The sequence below is a fragment of the Adiantum capillus-veneris genome, chromosome 4, assembly GCF_014529385.1.
Source record: "Adiantum capillus-veneris isolate H3 chromosome 4, ASM1452938v2, whole genome shotgun sequence".
NCBI classification, from domain to species: Eukaryota; Viridiplantae; Streptophyta; class Polypodiopsida; order Polypodiales; family Pteridaceae; genus Adiantum; species Adiantum capillus-veneris.
This window is the reverse complement of record NC_140934.1, coordinates 17,154,106-17,176,304: the sequence shown is the minus strand read 5'-3', so window position 1 is coordinate 17,176,304 and position 22,199 is coordinate 17,154,106. Positions and strand designations below refer to the sequence as shown.

The following is a 22,199-nucleotide window of genomic DNA, read 5'->3' as shown; positions in this document are numbered from 1 at the left end:
GCGGGTGGGCATCATTTGACGCCGATTTTGTAAGTGTTTTGGCATTGCTCTTTAGGTTTGATAGTTTAGGGTTTAGGGGTTTTTAAATTCTAACATAATGGATTCTTTGTATGTCTTGATAGTGGTCGATGACCCCACACCGTACGAGCGTGAGTATGCAGGCAGGAAGGGCTTAAACGCCCTGATGGACATTCTGAGTTCTCGCGGCGGCATGGTTAGTATTGGGGTTTACTCTTTTCTATTTGTTGTATTGTTTTATAAATTATGTGTTTATACTTACAAAAAGCTGTCTTCTTGTTTTTTTTGCAGAATCCGACAGATACGCCGCTTGGACACAATGAGACGTTTGATTAGACAACGTCAGTCTAGCGTAGCTAGATAGCATTAGTTTCCTTTTGTCATAGCATATGTATCATAAGATGACGTTTATACGTCTTTTTGTAACTATTGAAAAATCATGTATATTTTTTCAATAATGACAATGATGTTGTAACTATTACATTTGCAAAGTTTAACAATCAAGTGATTTTGCCTAGGATGTGTGCAATTGTCATTGATTTACTTTTATTAATTTACTTTTGTCGGTTTTGTATCTTTATTTTGCAAACAATACTATTGGATGATGGAGTTAATGGTTATATTGTCTTGTGGGTGACTACTTTAGGTCTATATCTACGCTTGCACTTTCTTCAAAGGTGAATTTGGGTTTATCTTGGATTCATTTAGGTTTACTCTATTGTTGAAACATTCAATATGGTTGATGCATGTTGAATGCCCTGCCACCAATTTTTTTTTCTCTCGGGCGTCGCTATATAAGGCTCTGTAGCATCGCTATGAACGTCGCTATAGGTGGCTTGTAAACGTCGCTATGGTCGTTGCTATAGGCGTCGATATATAGTGACGTCTGTAGCGACGCTCATAGCGATGTTCCCATATTGACGCTTTTAGCAACGGTCTTAGCGACATCGGGGAATATAAAAACCCAATGTATTTTCATCGCTAACAGCGTCACAAGTGCACACAACCTCTTGTAGTGCGACCCGCTTCTCACTAGGACGTTCCGAATCTCAATGTTATCATTGGAAGAGGAGATATTGGCGTTGATCAGAAAGTGGACACACATAAAACACATTTTGTAATAGTAATCCTTTGTGACACCGGTGATATGATTCTGCACATGGTTGAGGACAATGCGAATGGTAGCTATGGTCTTGCGGGAGCCAAACCAGGCCTTGAGCTTGAGCTTCTTGTCGTCTTCGATCATCTGCATGTCCAGGTTGTGGTGCTTGAAGCGGCAAGTAAGCTGCACGCAGAGGCTAGCGACACGGTTCTGCTTGGCCTTGATCTCCAACTTCACCCCATCTTGGATGTCCATGGTCTGCAAAGCCAAGATCGTCTTCATAGTTGCTAGGCCTTGAAGACTGGCTGCTCTGAGAGACTATGGGAACATAGCTCTCTATGACTGCCTAATGCGCAAAAATGGCTCCTGAAAGCTCTCTCTCTTTCCCCCTCCCCCCTCCTCAAATCTCTTACGTTATGCCATTTCTCAAGATTATTATTTCGTCTACAACTTGACTGGTCCCCAACAATAGCTCCACCCGGGCTTTGGTTGCTATGGACTCTACCCTTCCTAAACGCAGCTCCTTGCTGAACCTTGCAGCACGTTGCCTCAACTACCATCAGCGAAGAGTAGCCTCCAACCCAGGGTGTCTGTGCCCGTGCCATGGCCCTCACCACGCGCGCACACACACACACACACACACAGAGGAGAGAGAGAGAGAGAGAGAGAGAGAGAGAGAGAGAGAGAGAGAGAGAGAGAGAGAGAGAGAGAGAGAGAGAGTTGTGCTCAAGAGAGAGAAGGCCGCCCATGTCGCTACCCAACAGCCAAGCACAACACCTTTCTCCAACAACACGTGACCAGTCTCCTTGTGAATTGTCTCACCGATCTTGCAAGAAGATCTAGAAAGACCATTGATTGTCTCTCTCATAAACTCACATCTTGCCACAAGCCTTCAAGGTAAAACCATTATAGGTGATAACATCTGCAGAGGGCGCTTCTCTTCACATCTGGTGAAAGAAGCACCACAACAAAACTTAGATAATGTTTTTCCTCTTAATTTGTCAGTGGATTTGATGCCACACTGTGATGCTTACAGAATGTGTGTGTGTGTGTGTGTGTGAGAGAGAGAGAGAGAGAGAGGGGATCGGGAGCCTGCGTGTGACTTGCAGAGAGAGGGGATGGGGGGATGTGTGTGTGTGTGTGTGTGTGTGTGTGTGTGTTTGTGAGAGAGAGAGAGAGAGAGAGGATCTGGCAAACATAACTAATCATTGGATAATCTGATAGCCCATGGGTCTCTTCCTCCCTCACCTTCTCTCTCTAGCATCTTGTGGCCTAAAAAAGGGAGAGAGAGAATCTGAAGTGATTCTCTTTGATAATTGAGTTCAAAATTGAGCAGAACTACGATTACTTTACATGAACTACCAATGTGAAAATATTTTGGATTTCTTTGTAATGAGCATCTTTCATCTCTTCCAACCAATTGAAAAAATTGTATTTTTAAAAAAAATATCCTCTCATTTTTCATTCATCACTAAGGCCTCACCCCTTCGGGGCAGGCCAAAAAGAGAGATTCCAGTACACTTCAACCTTACTAAACCTCAGCAGTAGTTCTCTCTTGATTATGAGTAATCTATCTCTCTCTCTCTCTCCCTCTCCTCTCTCTCTCTCTCTCTCTCTCTCTCTCTCAGTGCCGCCGTGGGCAATTTAGTGATGGCCTTGTTGGCATTGCCTGCTTGCAGGCAGTGACATAGGCGTGGGGCCTATCAAATTGTGTGCACATTTTTTAAAAAGCTTTCTTTTAGGCTTCCTAGTAAAAATAGATTGTCTTTCTCTCTCTGCCATTCAAAGTAGTCAAGAGCGTGCTCTCATTTTTTTCTGCCGATCAACGCAGTCAAAGAGCTCTCTCTCTCTCTCTCTCTCTCTCTCTCTCTCTCTCTCTCTCTCTCTCTCTCTCTCTCTCGTAGTGAGCATTTTGTGCTAGCCGCTCGCCGAGAAGAGCTAGGTCTCCCCACTCAGGCTAGCCATGCCATATTTGGCTGGCCAATCAAAAGCAAGAGACCGCAACGGCCCTCCATCCCCTTGCCGGCATGCACAACGGCTTGCTTGCATATATTCGCTGTTGCCTTTCGCTGTTTCGCACATCTTCTCCTCCACAAGCTCGCGATCAAACGTTGTTGAAGGCATCGAGGTATGCTGCTCAATTACACACACACAGTCTTCGATTCTGCCATGTTGCTCAATTACACAGACAATCTTTGATTATGCCATGTTATGCTTATTTTAAAAACACACACACACACACACACACACACATCCATGCCATGCTTATCTAAAAAAAAAACACACACACACACACGCTCACTCACTATCGCATAAATTGTGTATGGTTTATGAGCAATGTGCAAAAAACAAATTTCTATGGTTAATGAGTATGGTATTAGGATAATGAGTACTATGTAGAAAACAAATTTCTATGGTTTATGAGTTTTGTGCAATGAATAATGGGTACTGTGTACATTTTATACATTTGCAAAAAACAAATTTCTTAAATAGTCTTTGATTAGAATAGCTTTTTGGTTTTAGGTATGTCCCAATAGTTGAAATGCTGGTTTTCTTCTTTTCTCTATGAATGCATGTCATTGATTGTTAGGGATATGTGCAGGTGAGCTTCCAATGAGTCACTACAATGCATGCATCCCCAAGCAACTAGAGGTGGTCAACGAATGGCTAGGGTTAACGAGGGAGCGTTAGGCAACCAAGAGAGTGTTCCTTCGAGAGAGCCTAGTGGGTTGCGTGGTCATGAAACAATGTTTGAAACCCAATTGAACGAAGACCTGGGGTTTATGCAATTGCTTAAGGAGGATGGTTGGGGAGGCTCATTGAGCGAGGGTCAGCCAATTGAGAACATAGGATTGAGCCAGTCGACCATCCCTCTCCAGCCGAATGTTGTTCCAGGTGTTTCTTTCATACGTCCAAGGCCCCCACCTGCATCATTGTCTCCCTTGATTCCCCAAGGCTTCAATCCTCCACGCATGGGGCCTACTTCTTGCATGGGGGCTTCTACGACCATGCCCGCATTGAATGTTAGGCCTTCTGTTTTGTCCACTACCCCATCTATTGTTCTATTGCGTCCTCTTGTGACCTCATCTAGTGAGTCCACCAAGGGGGCTAAACGCCCTCGTGTGGCGATACCAGTGTGGGACGAGCCTGCAACATCGACCTTGTTTAAATACTACGAAGATCGATGGTCTCATGTGAACAAAGGCGATTTGCGACCGAAAGACTGGGATGAAGTTACATTGCAATTAAACAATGAGGTCACTGGCACCTTCACACAAGAGCAGGTCAGGAACCACATAGACACTCTTAGAAAAAAATATAAAAAAGAAAAATAAAAAAAAACAACCACTGGGGGGGTAAGGTCCACATGGGGATACTTTGAGGTGGTCGACACTTTGTGGTCATCCACTCCACAATGTGTTGGCATTCCAGTAGCCTTTGATAGTGCTAGCTCGCAAAGCACTCATACAGGGAGTCAGGGCACTCACGAGGGTGATGGCTGCAATCACTACAATAGGTTGTGTGCACTTGTGACGCTGTTAGTGACAAAAATACATTGGGTTTTTATACTCCCCGACGTCGCTAAGACCGTCACTAACAGCGTCAATATGGGAACGTCTCTATAACGGTCGCTATATGCGTCGCTATATAGTGACACCTATAGCGACGATCATAGTGACGTTTACATGCCACCTATAGCGACGTTTATAGCGACACTGCAAAGCCTTATATAGCGACAGTCATAGCGACGCCCTAGAGAAAAAAAAATGGTGGCAGGGCATTCAACCCATCAACCATATTGAATGCATGTTTCAATAATTGAGTAAACCTAAATGAATCCAAGATAAGCCCAGATTCACCTTTGAAAGAAAGTGCAAGCTTAGATATAGACCCAAAGTAGTCGCCCACAAGACAATATAACCATTAACTCATCATCCATAGTATTGTTTGCAGAATAAAGATACAAAATTGACAAAAGTAAACTGATGAAAGTAAATCAATGACAATTGTACACATCACGGGCAAAATCACTTGATTGTTAAACTTTGCAAATGTAATAGTTACAACACCATTGTCATTATTGAAAAAATATACATGGTTTTCAAAAAGACGTATAAACGTCATCTCATGATACATATGCTATGACAAAAGGAAACTAATGCTATCTAGCTAGGGCTAGACTGACGTCGTCTAATCAAACGTCTCATCGCGTCCAAGCCGCGCATCTGTCGGATTCTGCAAAAAAAAAAAACAATAAGACAGCTTTTTGTAAGCATAAACATATAATTTATAAAACAATACAACAAATAGAAAAGAGTAAACCCTAATATTAACCATGTCACCGCGAGAACTCATAATGTCCATCGGGGCGTTTAAGCCCTTCTTGCCTGCGTACTCGCGGTTGTACGGTGTGGGGTCACGTCCTGTCACATCGACCACTGTTAAAACATACAAAGAATCCATCATGTTAGAATTTAAAAACCCCTAAATCCTAAACTATCAAACCTAAAGAGCAATGCAAAAGCACTTACAAAATCGGCATCAAATGATGCCCACCCGCCGCTCCCCAAGTGGTGCGAGCTCCCTGCCTCTACTCGCGCTCTGGCTGCCTCCTTTTGTTGCTTCCACTTGTCGAGATTCTCGCGCGCTTCTTTCTTCGCATGCTTCCAATCTTCTTTGGCCAGCCAATCTGGTCTGTTCCATCCATGCTTGATTGCTTTTTGCACTTCGGAACGCTTATGCTTGCAGTATTCGCGCATTCGAACCTTCATCACATCTTCATTGAAGCGGTCATCCCGTGTTGGAACGGGAAACTCGTCATGAAGCATGCTGATGACTCTGTCTTTTAATTCATTCGGTACTTCACTCCAGGTGTTTAGTATGTAGTGTCTAAACACTTGAGAGCAAAGACCACGCATGCGCGAAATCACCTTCTTGCCGTCATCATCCAAGATGATGCCGCCGTTGAAGTCAATGGAGTAAGGCAAGCCCTCTCGCCGCTGACGCGTGAACCTCGGTGTCTCGACAGGGGTCTCTAGCGGCGTGTCAACGGGGGTACGGACGCCAGGTGTCTCCACAGGAGTCTGAGCCCCGAAGCGAGGAGTGTCCACTAAGGTGACTCCTGGAGGAGTAGCTAGTGGTGTGTAGTTGTGGGGAACGGCACTCAGCCGCGCAAAGCCTGGTGTCGATGGCAATGCCGTGGCTGGTGTTGGGACGGGCAACGAAGGGGAGGGTAAAGAGCCTCGTCGAACACGAGGCGGTGTCGAAGCATCGGTGGCGCCACCCCCACAACAACCGCCACCACCACCACTAGAGCGTCGGTGCCTTCACGAGTGTGAAGATCGTCTCGTTGACACCGAAGCTTCAGAGCGCACTGAGGACACTGAAACAGAGGGAGATGTGGATGGAGTAGGAACGCGGGATGGTGCGCCTGAGAGATGAAGCTCCACGTACCACTGTCTCTGTTGGGGTGACAAAGAAGAAAGAAACTCATCATCATCCATACCTGCATTAAACACACGAACATTTAAACCTAATATTGAATGAATGGAGTAGAAAACATGGACAAGTAGATAGAGAGAGAGAGAGAGAGAGAGAGAGGAGGAGGAGGTGCTCGTCGTCTCTGCTAATGAGAACATACCTAGAGCTTACGTACCTAGAGTGGACGCAAAGACCATTAAATACAATGACGCAATGATGCAAATACTTAAAGATCCGGAGAATCGTACAAGAACACTCCAGTACTTGTAGCTTTGGAATGTTCAAAGGCTAGCAGCAACAGAAAGCATTCTTCTTCGATTCAACTTGAGTGATGAAAGAGGCAAGTGCATAACTCTGAATTTACAAAATGGAGCACACTTGTTCAAATACAATATTTATGGCTTTACGAGATCTCTCTCTCATCCTCGCATAGCTCAGCATAACTTCCTATATCTATATAGAGCTCTCCGTTTAAACAGATGTCCTCTGTTTCATTTTGTAGATCCTCTGCATGCACCCCATAGAGAGTAGCAGCATGATGTTCATCTGGCACCACCTCCACAGCTTCTGACTGGGCATCTTCTCCGATCTCCTCCATTGATGCCGCTGTGATTGGTTCATGGTAGCCTTCATACGTCCGTGCACTACGAGGGGCTACCTCTATGACGTACCACCAGTTGGATACAGACTTTGTGGGATGAAATATCACCTGCCAGAGCCACATAACTTACATGAGAGCTTCCAAGCACATAAATTCTAAAACACACGTTAACTATTTACATACTTACTTGTTCACAATGCTCGGGTAGTACGAAAGTGTCTCTTAGGTCAGTCCATTTCTTAGTTGAATCCACCTCAAGAAAACCAGACTCTCCTCTACGTATACGCACAGCAGCGTTGCGACCCTCCATGATTATCTTGAACCATTGCACGTCGAACAAGTCGACAAAAAATCCTCTATAATCGATCCTCAAAATCTCTTGTAGCGTGCCGAAGTAAGTGAATTCGGCCACCACAGGATCTGCATCAAAGGACCGTCGTCGACTAGACTTTTCAAATTTTGTCATGATTCCACAATCTTGAGTAAAACGTTTTTTGTCGATCCGTTCCACCCTAAAATGTCGACCTTTACACCATGCTGCTGTGTATGACTTATACTACAACCAAAAAAGATTATGAGTAGCCGTTCAAACATCTAGAAAGTTACTAGTCGTACATTGCAAACTTACCTTGGTCGCGCAACCCCTAGAGTACTCCCACTCTTCCTCAGTCACTTCTTGACCGCATTGTTGTGCACCCTTCAGTTGGTTGTGCAACCATCTTAAGCTCATGAATGTTGGTAGGCTCTCCAAACCCGTCGGATAGTGCATCGTTGGTCGTCTTCCCCGTATCCACTCGATTCTTGTCCTTTGTCGCTCTTGCTTTGCATCCTCATATTGTGAGATCCACTCTGCATGACTGGATTGTGAAGCATGCAAAATCGATTGATTTTAGCCTCTAGATATTCCGTCATCTTCTTCTCAACACCGAGATTGCACATGACAATTCCAGATATGCGCTCATCATCTATGGTTCGCCATAGCGTGTCCCGGGCTTTATCAAATCCGTCTAGGCACTCTCCAATGCACACTAGGGACTCTGATACCTGCCAACCTTCTGCCATGCTACCCTCCGGACGTGCCTTCTGACGCACATATCCCTCGAGCGTTTTCATGAAACGTTCTAAAAAGAACATCCATCTAGAATGTACTGTGCCGGCTATTTCCACCTCATCAACTATGTGAACAAGAAGATGCACCTGAATGGTTAGCATGGTAGTAGGAAAATGTTTCTCAAACATACACACAACCTCCACAGCGTTTAGTTTGGCGAATGGTATGGAGTCCGCGTTGATCTCCTTTTGTGAGATCCATTGTACCAACTTCACAAGTTTGTAGATTGTGTTACGGACGTCAAGAGACAGGCATCCCTCAATGGAAACCGGTAAAATAAACTGCAAAACACGTGCAACAATGATATTAAAGTACGTCCACACACGAATTTGTTACACAATTCTCACTATGATATACTCCGCTATGAACATACCTCACACATTTTATGTCAGTCGTGTGACTTCAAACCGGTAAGCTTTCCTTCTTTCGTAAAACACGTTCGGAGCGAGTGCATTATGCCAATGGGGGTCTGCAAAGATCGAATGGTCTCTTTTACTTTGCGTTCTTGGGCTCCTGTGAAAATCCATGGTGCTTTAGGGAGTTTTATCGATCCATCGGACGCTGTTTGCGGCTAATATTGCTCCATACAATCCACATTTCTAAGGTCAACTCTAGCTCCCAAAGTATCTTTCTTGCCGATCAGATGGTCCCATAGTAGATTACCCACATTCTTGAATATGTGCATTAGATCGAGCAAGTGATTGATCATGAGTCGGGGCCAGTATGGTAACTTGTACCATAGAGAGAGTCTCTTCATCCCTGGGGGCAATCCGTCATCACACATCTCCTTCTGCTCTAACCATGCTTGTGCAGACATCCTCGGTGGCGTAACACATGATTCTCTGGAAGATACGCTTGATGACCTTCGTAGATTTGCTTCTTCAGTGAGGGCGTCCTACGTGCATTCAGTCTAGGTCCACATGTGACACATGCTCTGTAACCGCTTGTTTGAAGCCCTGCATGTATACACATGATAATAGATCAACTTGAGAAAAAGCAAGATTTACAGTGTCTGAGTGAGGACTGTGAATAGATCACCTGAGCATTCTGTTAGTCCGGGATAGTCATGCATGCTCCACATTAGAATGTCTCTGATCAAAGCATTCCATCGACCTGTGTGTCGCCTCATATCCACCACCTCTATGCCAATCCACAATTGTTGTAGCTCTTCCAATAGTGGACGAAGATACGCATCCATATTCTTCACTTTATATCCCCCCGGCACAATCAAGCTTAGCCATAGGTGCCCCTTCTTCGTAGTCAACCACGGGGGAATGTTGTAGTTGACGATGACAACGGGCCATACACTGTAAGATGTTGATCTTTGACCAAATGGATTTACGCACTCCATAGCCAGGCCTAAGTGCAAATTTCGAGCTTCCCTGGCAAAATCCGTCCATGTTCCATCTATATGTTTCCAGGCTGCACAATCTGCAGGAATCCGTAGCACACCATCCGAAGATTTATTCTCCTCATGCCATGATGCTAGGGCGGCCATGGACTTACATTCAAAGAAATGCTTGATGCGAAGAAGCAGAGGAAAATGTCGCAAAACCTTTTGTGGAATTTTTGTTCCGTGGAGATCTACTCAATATCTTTCGGAATCACATTTCGGACACTTCTCCATGTCTATGTATTCCCCTCTAAAAAGAATGCAGTCATTAGGACAAGCGTGGATCGAATTATAATCCATCCCCAAGTTTCGCAAAATCTTTCTTGCTTCCTCTCGAGAATCTGGCATTACATTATCAACTGGTAGTATGTGCTCTTTGAGCAATCTACACAACATAAAAATACAGTAGAATTGTGTAAAAATCTATCAGATCATTATACATTTAGAGTTTTATTAAAGTAAACTAATTGTAATAGATCACCTGAAAAGCGCTGTGACGCTAGTGTCACTCCATCCAAACTTTGTCTGCATGTTGAGAAGAACCAGGAGCGCTTTCAATCTAGACACACGTGGTTCATTATACAATGGCGTATCGGCTTCACTTTTCATATCATCATAGACAAGCCTTTCTGAATCCATGATCGTCTCGATCATTTCATCAACTTCGGGCTCAAACATTGCCTCGTTGGGAATGTGGTCTGCATGATCATCCCCCGAGCTATCAGAGGCTACATCTTGTGGCCTCACATATGCTGCTTGACCAAAGCGCTTGCGAACACGTCTATTGGGTTGCAAGATTGCTGCCTGTTGGCCAGCATCAGAGTCCGACGAGTTATAATTGGCAACAACTCGATCTATAATAGATGGATCGAACTCGCCAAATTCGCGAATGTGCTGCAAAGAAACGCGTCTTGTCCGTCGCACAACATGCTTGCAATGGTTACAAGGACATAAGATCCTCGTTGAGAGATAGGTGTTTCGGTTGGACGGCCCCACATCCTCGTCACTACTCATAATGAGGGCAAAAATCTTATAACCTGGACAACAAATTTAATCTTCTATTGGCATTCTTCGTCTTTTATCTCTCTCTCTCTCTCTCTCCCTGTTCACACTGTAAACTACCTCACATTCTCTAGTCATGTCCAATCCCCGTACACCTCGGTCTAGAGGTGCACGGAGATCAGAACCACCGGGTTATAATCTCGTCTTTATTGGTCAGTGCCTATATTTGTGGGTACAAGAAATCTACACACCCACGTCTACATGATACTGCATGTAGTTGACAAAACCCCTTTGCCTCTTCTCTAGCTGTAGCATTTCACAGCATCTTAACATCTTTTCATAGTAGATCTTTGTTTGTAGCATGCAGGTACGTCATTCTTGCAATGTAGCTGATGTCTGCTCAAGGCACTTAATTCTTATTCTAGATTTGACGGGATGTGATGTGTGTGTGTGTGTGTGACCCTTGGAATCGTCATCTTGCATCACTAATTTCTGTGTATACTCAATTTGCTCTTCCATTAGCTAAACATGACGGCTTATTCTATGGTAGCAGCAGTCGAACATGCAGGTGGAATTGCTGGTCTGCATGGACTGTCGAAGCTGTGAGCGCAAGAAATTTTCTCGCCATTTCTTCTAACCTTATCTTAAACGATTTCTTCGCCATTTCTTCTAGCCTTAATTAAATAACGTAAATCTAATTTAATATAACATATATAAACCTAAATTAATAAACCTAAATCTAATCAAACGTAAATCTAACTAAAAATAACCTAAATCTAATCTAATTTAATTTAAATAAACCTAAATCTAATTTAACGTAAGTCTACTAAAACCCTAATTAATCTTTAACGTCTTTTGGGATAGTTTCCTACGGCGTTAAAACTCCCTTCTTCTTGTGTGTGTGTGTGTGTGTGTGCCAATAAAAAGAGAAAAATGGTATAACCTTTCTATCACTCAAGTGTGGTAGATTGGTTATGCCATTTTCCTCTTGAATAACAAGTCTTGGTTTCAACTCCTCGTCGGCTAGATTTTTAGGTCTCTTTAATTAGTTTCCTACAACATTAAATTAAACTCTCTTCTTCTCGGGTGTGTGTGCACGCCAATAAAAAAAGGAGAAAAATGGTATAACTATTCTATCACCGAAGTGTGATAGATTGGTTATGTCATTTTCCTTATGAATAACATGTCTTGAGTTCAACTCCTGTCGACTAGATCTTTAAGGTCTCTTGGGATACTTTCCTACGATGTTAAAACTCTCTTCTTCTTCTTCTTTTCTCTCTCTCTCTCTCTCTCTCTCTCTCTCTCTCTCTCTCTCTCTCTCTGTTTTATATATATCTTTCTCTTTCTCTCTTTTCCTCTCTCAATGTGTGTGCATTCTTTGATTATGCATGTGTGTGCGCTTTTTGGGTTATGCATGCTCTCTCTCTCTCTTTTCCTCTCTCAATGTGTGTGTGCTTTCTTTAATTATGCATGTGTGTGCGCATTTATGGTTTATACATGCTCTCTCTCTTTTTCTCTCTCAATGTGAGTGTGATTTCTTTGTGTATGCATGTGTGTGTGTGTGTGTGTGTGTGTGTTTTGTTTATGCTTGTGCTCTCTCTCTCTCTCTCTCTCTCTCTCTCAAAAACACAATGTGTGTGTGAGTGAAAGAGAGGGAGAGAGAAAGAGGGGAAGGGACCATGAGAGTGAGGAGAGGGAAGGAGCATACCTGGTTCTCCTTCCTCTCCTCGTGTGTGTGTGTGTGTGTGTGTGTGTGTGTGTGAGAGAGAGAGAGAGAGAGAGAGAGAGAAGGAGAGAGAAAGAGGGGAAGGGAACAAGAGAGTGAGGAGAGGGAAGGAGCATACCTGGCTCTCCTTCCTCTCCTCGTGTGTGTGTGTGTGTGTGGAGAAGAAAGAGAGAGAGAGAGAGAGAGAGGGAGAGCGTTACCTTGCTTGCTTTGAGCACACGTCGAAAACTCGGATCTGAGATCTGAGTTTTCGAATGCTCTTGGTTATTTTTTTAGCCATGTCGGCGTCGCTATGAGCGTCGCTATGTTACTTTAACATAGCGACGTCGTGCATTTTCATGTTTGAGCGTCGCAGTATGAGCGTCGCTAATGTTAAGCATGGCTTGTAGTGTCATGTGCTTCTTCATTACTCGTTGAGGGCTTCGGGCTATTCTTGATTGCTTGAAAAGTGGCCTCATCAGGGAGTGTCTCCTTATAGTTCTCCACTTTTTGGAAACAAAGTTTGAGGCACTCGAGTGGGTTACTGAAGGTTCTCATTGCCTCATCATCACTATTGCCTTTAGAAACAAATCCACTCCTCTCTCTAAAATCATAAGCCACTCGTGGAATTTTGAGATGGTGCCTAGTGAAAAGTCTTCCCTCGGTCAAAACTTATTTGAATTCATGGAGAAAAATGTATGTCCTGTCACCAAATCTAAATTCTCGCACATGAGAAAGCATAAACTCAGCTTGTTTCATTGAATCTAGACACATCTAATGGTAGCTTGATTTCTGATGTTTTCACAGACAACATTTTGCATTGTTCAACCTCCTTTGCTTTTGCCTCAAAGCTAATAGACTCCTCTATCTCATCCACTTCATCGTAGTCCTTCTCCACATCCTCTTGTTTATCTGGTGGTAGATCTTGTTCCTCCATGATTTCATCAAGGTTCTTCATAAGACTAGCAAATAGTAAATTCAAATCTAAAAGAAATCCAAAGGACTCTTGGATTAGCTTGCACTCGTTTTTTTGCATAGGACACCACTCAAGTCTATATGATAGTGGCAACTGATTGTATTTTTTGTACAGATCTCCTTTGGGATCACAATCTCTAGAGTGAACCACCACCATGTCATCTAGAATGACCCTGTCCTTTTGCACCTCCATCTCAAACCTCTCTCTTTCAGACGTTAAGAAATTGTCGTGCTGAGCTAAAAGATTGTTATAAAATCTAATATCTAACCAACCCAAATGATTTTGTCATATTAAACTAATCATTCAATGTGGGAGAATAAACGGGAACAAGGGTTAGGAATAGACATGTGCTTATGGATCTATCTGAACACGGGGCCAAGGTAAAAGGCTCCAAATGAGAGATGGTCTGTCAAAGAGCAATGCTACCTAATGGAGCTTAAAGACCTCCACAGGTTAGTGTTAAAAAGTCTTTTGAACTTAGGCAAGCTAGGGTTGTGCTTAAAGTGGGAAACCGGCCCAAGCTTGAGGTGCTTATCGTGCTTTGCAGACTAAGGTGCTTTGCAGACTAAAGAGCAATGCGAAAACACTTACAAAATCGGCATCAAATGATGCCCACCCGCCGCTCCCCAAGTGGTGCAAGCTCCCTGCCTCTACTCGCGCTCTGGCTGCCTCCTTTTGTTGGTTCCACTTGTCGGGATTCTCGTGCGCTTCTTTCTTCGCATTCTTCCAATCTTCTTTGGCCAGCCAATCTGGTCTGTTCCACCCATGCTTAATTGCTTTTTGCACTTTGGAACGCTTGTGCTTGCAGTATTCGCGCATTCGAACCTACATCAGGTTTTCATTGAAGCGGTCATCCCGTGTTGAAACAGGAAACTCGTCATGCAGCATGCTGATGACTCTATCTTTTAAATCACTTGGTACTTCACTCCAGGTGTTTAGTATGTAGTGTCTAAACTCTTGCGAGCAAAGACCGCGCATGCGCGAGATCACCTTCTTGCCTTCATCATCAAAGATGATGCCGCCACTGAAGTCGACGGAGTAAGGCAAGCCCTCTCGCCGGTGACGCGTGAACCTGGGTGTCCCGGCAGGGGTCTCTAGCGGCGTGTCGACGGGGGTACGGACGTCAAGTGTCTCCACTGGAGTCTGGGCCCTGAAGCGAGGAGTCACGACTGGAGTGACTCTTGGAGGAGTAGCTAGTGGTGTGTATCTGCTAGGAACGACCGTTAGCCGCGCAAAACCTGGTGTAGATGGTGATGTCGTGGCTGGTGTGGGGGCGGACAAAGAAGGGAAGGATAAAGAGCTTCGTCGAACACGAGGTGGTGTCAAGGCATCGATGGCGGCATCCCCACAACAACCGCCGTCGCCACCACTAGAGCGTCGGTGCCTAGACGAGTGTGAAGATTGTCTCGTTGACACCGAAGCTTCGGAGTGTGCTGAATGCTCCAAAACAGAGGGAGACACTAAAGGAGTAGGAACGTGTGATGGTGCTCCAGAGCAATGACGCTCCACGTACCACTGTCTGTACTCGGGTGACAAAGAAGAAAGAAACTCCTCATCATCCATACCTACATTAAACACACGAACATTTAAACTTAATATTGAATGAATTGAGAAGAAAACATGGACACACACACACACACACACACACACACACAGAGGAGACTCATAAAGGGGGAGGGATTTCTGTGTAGAGAGATTTCATTGAATTTTTGTGAATTTGTAAAAGCACTGCGCTCCGGGTGCGATGGAGACTCAAGCTGCATTGCGAAGGTCTGATCATAGAAGTTGCTTGCCCCACCACTAAATCTAATTGATCGGGTGAAAGAGACGCTAAGAAGCAGTAGTAGTGCTTCTTAGTGTCTCTTTCACCCGATCAATTAGATCTAGCGGTGGGATGAGCAGCATCTATATTGAGCAAACCAGCTTCGCGATTGCAGCTTCAGTCTACATCCCACTCGGAGCACAATGCTCGTCGTCCCTGCTTGTGAGAACATACCTAGAGCATACGTACCTGGAGTGGACGCAAAGACCATTAAATACAATGACGCATATAGACAGAAATGGAAAAATAGCCATTATACATAATAAAATGGAGCTAAATTGTTCAAATATAATATTTATGGCTTTAAGAGAGCTCTCTCTCATCCTCGCATGGTTAGCATGGTAGTAGGAAAGTGTTTCTCAAACATGCACACAACCTCTACATCGTTTAGTTTAGCGAATGGTATGGAGTCTATGTTGATCTCCTTTTGCGAGATCCATTGCACCAACTTCACAAGTTTGTAGATTGTGTTACGGACGTCAAGAGACAAACATCCCTCAATGGCCACCGGTAAAATAAATTGCAAAACACGTGCAACAATGATATTAAAGTCCACACACGATTTTATTACACAATTCCCACTATAATATATTCCACTATGAACATACCTGACACATTTTATACCAGTCGTGTGACTTCAAACCTGTAAGCTTTCCTTCTTTAGTAAAACACGTTCGGAGCGAGTGCATTACGCCAGTGGGGGTCCGCAAAGATCGAATGGTCTCCTTTACTTTGCGTTCTTGGGCTCCTCTGAAAATCCATGGCGCTTTAGGGAGTTTTATTGATCCATCGGATGCTATCTGTAGCCAATATTACTCCATACGATCCACATTTCTAAGGTCAATCGTGGCTCCCAAAGTCTCTTTCTTGCCGGTCAAATGGTCCCATAGCAGATTACCCACATTGTTGAATATGTGCATTCGATCGAGCAAGTGATTGATCATGAGTCGGGGCCAATATGGTAGCTCGTACCATAGAGAGAGTCTCTTCATCCCTGGGGGAAAACCGTCATCACACATCTCCTTCTGCTCTAACCATGCTTGTGCAGACATCCTTGATGGCTCTCTTCCCAAAAAACCATCACATAACACATGATTCTCTGGAAGATACGCTTGATGACCTTCATAGATTTTCTTCTTCAATGAGGGCGCTCGATGTGCATACAGTCTAGGTCCACATGTGACACATGCTCTATATCCGCTTGTTTGAAGCCCTGCATGTATACACATGATAATAGATAAGCTTGAGAAAAACCAAGATTTACAGTGTTTGAGTTTAAGTGTAAATCACCTGACATTCTGTTAGTCCGGGATAGTCATGCATGGTCCACATTAGAATGCCTCTGATCAAAGCATTCCGTCGACCTGTGTGTCCGCTCATATCCACCACTTCTATGCCAATCCACAATTGTTGTAGCTCTTCCAATAGTGGACAAAGATACACATCCATATTCTTCACTTTATACCGCCCGACACAATCAAGCTTAGCCATAGGTGCCCCTGATTCGTAGTCAACCACGGGGGAATGTTGTAGTTGGCTTGGTCTACATGATCCTCCCCCAAGTTGTCAGAGGCTACATCTTGTGGCCTCACATATGTTGCTTTACCAAAGTGCCTGTGAACACGTCTATTGGGTTGCAAGATTACCGCCTGTTGGCCATCGTCAGAGTCCGACGAGTTATAATTGGCAACAACTTGATCTATAATAGATGGATCGAACTCGCCAAATTCGCAAATGTGCTGCAAAGAAACGCGTCTTGTCCGTCGCACAACATGCTTGCATTGATTACAAGGACATAAGATCCTCGTTGAGAGATAGGTGTTTCGGTTGGATGGCCCCACATCCTCGTCACTACTCATAATGAGGGTAAAAACCTTATAACCTGGACAACAAATGTAATCTTCTATTGGCATTCTCCGTCTTTTCTCTCTCTCTCTCTCTCTCTCTCTCTCTCTCTCTCTCTCTCTCTCTTTGTTCACACCATAAACTACCTCACACTCTCTAGTCATCTCCAATCTCGGCACACCTCGGTCTAGAGGTGCACAGAGATCAGAACCACCGGGTTATAATCTCGTCTTTATTGGTCAATGCCTATATTTGTGGATACAAGAAATCTACACACCCATGTCTACATGATAGTGCATGTAGTGGACAAAACCCCTTTGCCTCTTCTCTAGCTGTAGCATTTCACAGCATCTTAACATCTTTTCACAGTAGATCTTTGTGCGAGGGATTACTTAACACATTACATGTTGGCCTCCAATCTGAGTATCATGCCGTTGAAAGCTTTCCAATGTAAGATCGCATCCGTAGAGAGGAAGAGAGGGATCACCGTTCGTCTAACTCTATTTTTTTTAGTCGTAATCTCAATGGTAGACTCTAATATAAAAACTCGATCTAAAATCTAATATTAAATCTAACTTAATTGAACATGTGGTGATTCGCTCCATTGAAGGGTAAAAGGCATACCAATGGGGCTACTAGCTGCATAGATGTGAATGCGCCTCACTTCATAACACGATTTTAAATTTCAAATTTATTGTTTGCTCGCGCGCGCGCGCTCTTCTCTCACTCTTTCTCTCTCTCGGCAGCAACAGTCGAACATGCAGGTGGAATTGCTGGTCGTCCACATGGTCTATCGAACATAAATTTAGATCTAATTTAATCTTAAACTCAAAATAAACCTAAATTTAATATAATCTAACGTAAATTTAAATCTAATGTAAATAAACATAAATCTAATCTAACGTAAATCTAACTAAAAATAAACCTAAATCTAATTTAATCTAACCTAAATAAACCTAAATCTAATCTAACGTATATCTAAATCTAACCTAATCTTAAATTCAACATAAACATAAATTTAAATGTAATCTAACCTAATCTAATTTAAATTTTAACATAATCTCTTTCTCTCTTTGTTTTCTCCCCTTACCTCTCTCTTTCGTCTTCTCCCCCTCTCTCTCTCTTTTTGGTTTTTTATTCTCTCTCTCTTTCTCTTTGTTCGTCGGGTTTTGAATTCAACTCCTCGTCGGCTAGATCTTTAAGGTCTCTTGGGAAAGTTTCCTACGATGTTAAAACTCTCTTCTTCTCGAGTGTGTGTGTGTGGGTGTGTGTGTGCCAATAAAAAGAGGAAAATGGTATAACCTTTCTATCACCCAAGTGTGGTAGATTGGTTATGCCATTTCCCTCTTGAATAACAGGTCTTGAGTTCAACTCCTCGTTGGCTAGATCTTTAAGGTCTCTTAGGATAGTTTCCTACGACGTTAAAAATCTCTTCTTCTCGGGTGTGTGTATGTGTGTGTGTGTGTGCGCGCCAATAAAAAGAGGAAAATGGTATAACCTTTCTATCACCCAAGTGTGGTAGATTGGTTATGCCCCTCTTGAATAACAGGTCTTGAGTTTAACTCCTCGTCGGCTAGATCTTTAAGGTCTCTTGGGATAGTTTCCTACGACGTTAAAACTCTCTTCTTCTTCTTCTCTCTTTTCTCTCTCTCTCTCTCTCTCTCTTTTCCTCTCTCAATGTGTGTGTGTATGCATTCTTTGTTTATGCATGTGTGTGTGTGTGTTTTTTTGTTTATGCATGTGCTCTCTCTCTCTCTCTCTCTCTCTCTCTCTCTCTCTCTCTCAAAAACACAATGTGTGTCTGTGTGTATGTGGGAGAGAGAGAGAGAGAGAGAGAGAGAGAGAGAGAGAGAGGGAGAGAGACAGAAAGAGGGGAAAGGAACATGAGAGAGAGGAGAGGGAAGGAGCATACCTGGCTCTCCTTCCTCTCCTCGTGTGTGTGTGTGTGTGTGTGGAGAAGAAAGAGAGAGAGAGGGAGAGCGCAGTTTACCTTTGCTTGGTTGAGCGTCGGAAACTCAGATATGAGATTTGAGTTTTCGAGCGCTCTCGATTTATTTTTTATCCCGGTCGGCGTTGCTATGGGCATCGCTATGAGCGTCGCTAAGTTACAAGTAAACTAGCGACGACCATAGCGACGCCGTGGATTTTTCACTTTTAAGCATCGCACTACGAGCGTCGCTTATGTGAAGTACCTCTTATAGTGAATGATGGAGAGGATGAGGGGGAGAGACATGGGGCGAGGGTGGAGACGAGGGTGAGACTATTGTAGAGGAGGCTGTGAGTGTGCCTGGCGCAGTGGATGCAGGGGATGCAACACGGATCCCTCAGGTCGAAACCTTCCTGGAGTTAAAGCTCAAAAAGTGAAAGAGCCCAAACGCATATCGCTAGGATCTATTGCCAAAGTGCTCAGGAAGGGGATGAAAGGGGTGGCCCAAACAATGAAAGACTGCGAGAAGGAGCGGGCTGCCCAAGAAGAAAGATCGTTGAAGCTTAGGATGGACAAAGAGGCTCGACGAATGGAGATGTACATAAAATTTCAACTAGACCTCGCAAAGACTGTCAACAAACCCAAGGTACTTTACTAATCGCCATAAAATTGTTTTGAGGGAGGGAGCGAGAGAGGGAGGAATTAAATGGAATCATACTTTTCTTGGTATTATTCTTTAATACGTTATTTTGTTTTTTGAAAATGTAGGATGGAGGATATTGATGTAGCTGAATTGCTTCTTTTGTTGTTGCTAAATCTGAGTTTTGTTTCCCCTAGTGAGGAAGACCCAGGGTAGGATTGTAGTAGGCATAGAATGCAGTCTATGTATTTTTGTTTGAGTGGTTGTGTAGTCTGTTGCATTACATCCATGTTTGGCTTGATAGAGGAGGGTTTGATTGGGATGGAGCCACGTATGTGGTGGTGCTTCCCTAGGCAGGTGACATTTTGGAATGTCATTCGATCAGCTATTTGGACATCAAGGCGAGTAAACTGTTAAGCTATTTTTAGGATGTATTATAGGATGTCTTACGAGGCATTTCATGAGCTGAAAGAATTGATCCTTCCCCATATCCCGTGTCTTGATGTGCATGGATGGTCTAGGGTAGGGTGCCAATCCAAGCTGATCAAGCACTTGGTTGCGTGCAACGGAGACTTGCACATGGCCATTTTGCAGAACATTATGTCAATTATTTGGCATGGGAGATTCTACCATTAGGAAGTATACCAAGCTTATCATCACAACACTCACCACTCAGGAGATGCTTGTCCGGACCCACTTAGAGACGCCTTCGGGTAGGCGACTAGCAAAGATCATAGAAGATTTTCACGACATTACGAACCTGCTGATGGCACTCACATAAACCTTGCACGCAAGCCTCAGGGCGACTTTTTTCCTGCACAGTATGTTAGTCGCCATGGATTCCATAGCATTCTTTTTCAGGGCATTGTTGACTCCAGAAAAATATTTTGGAATGTGGTTTGTAGTGCACCAGGAGGCACACACGACTCCACAGCCTTCAAGGGGTCTACAATATATGCTCAAATGAAGCGGAACGAGGTTTTGAATACGCCTCTTCTAGAAGTGAGCGGCTTGAGAGTGAGGCCGTATATTATGAGGGATTCAGCGTATAAGCCAACGAGTTTTCTTCTCAAAGCTTATAAATCCAAAGGTGGCCAAGACCTGCCACAAAAGAATGTTTTTGATAGACATAATCTTCCCTTTGCTCCCTTGGTTATTAGCGCTTGCTGTGTATTGCACAATTTTGTGTAATTGAAGGGTGAACCGCAGCCTTTGGAGCAAATCGACCCACACCCCAATGCGAAGGAGGCCTTGAGGTGGCGTGCGATGATGCGTCAGCGCGCAACAGGCCTAAGAATGTGCACGACACTATATACGGATTTCAATAAGCGAATCTCGCAAAATTTAGAGTGCGAATCTTAATGCGTGCATTGATTGGACGAATCAAACTGACTTTGTTTTTTTATGTGTTCTGCAAGAATAGCTGGATCTAACGGTACGCTTTTTTATTTTTGCATTGTTGCATGTTTCTACGTGTGTGCATACTTTATCATTTGCTTGTTTCATATGCTTGTTTTGCGTGTTTACGGCCTCATATGTTTCACTGTTTGCTTGTGTGTGCTGTTTGATTGATGTATGCTTGCATGACATTTAAAACAAAAAAAAGCATTCTATCCTTGAAAGGCTTGGGCAACCTTCGAGGAGAACGTGTGTATGGCCTGTGGAGGGGTTGGGTTCGAAAATCCTAGGTGACTTTGACGAAGTGGATCTCCCCCCGTAGCGCGCAACTATGCAACTAACAAAAAAAAAGAAACTCAGTAAATAATTTTTAGGGAGATCTGGGGCTTATTGTCTCCATCCGGCCACTATCCGCTCAAAGCTCCTGGCGGCTTGACAGTCGGCCACCAATTGGGCGCCGACTGGCTATCATGCGCTCAATATTGCCGGTCGGCCGGAGTATATTCTTGGAATGAAGGAACCGTCGCACGACGGCCGTCTGGCCTCATGTGCTAAGTCTATCTCTCTCTCTCTCTCTCTCTCTCTCTCTCTCTCTCTCTCTCTCTCTCTAATAGCAGGCAGTGCCGACTGTCGCCGTTTGCGTGTTAGTGTCGGCCTTGTTTCATAAACGTCGATCATCTGTCATTGAGTGCTCATTTTTGGCTTTCTAAAAGAAACCCTTAGTGTTGTGTTGGGTTAGGGAGACTTTCATTGTTCGGTGTATGTATGATAGAGACTTACCTTTCATTTCATATCCTACATGTCTTTACTTTTCTTGCACTCTATTGTTTCAGAATACTAAAGTGAAGCTTCACCAACATAATTTTAGTAAATTTACACACACACACACACACACACACATGTTTTTTTTTGCATTCTATTGTTTTTAGAATGCTAAAGTGAAGCTTCATCTTGCATAATTCTAATAATTTCTATACACACACATATATATTAATTAGTTCTTTTTATTTCACCTTTCATTTCACAACTTCACATGGCTTTACATTTTTTGCATTCTATAGCTTGATTCCAGTCAGTGTTGACGTTCGAGAAAGTCTCTTTTATTGAGCGGTTGTTCATCGAATTTCCTCCTCATAAAAAAAAAAACCAAAAATACTAGTAGAAATTTTGAGATTTGT

General features: G+C 43.6%; 1 pseudogene; it reads left to right on the top strand.

The window, feature by feature from the left end:
- Window positions 1-4,304: 4,304 nt before the first annotated feature.
- LOC147458788 (uncharacterized) lies at window positions 4,305-20,814 on the top strand (annotated as a pseudogene).
- The last annotated feature ends 1,385 nt before the right edge of the window (window positions 20,815-22,199 follow it).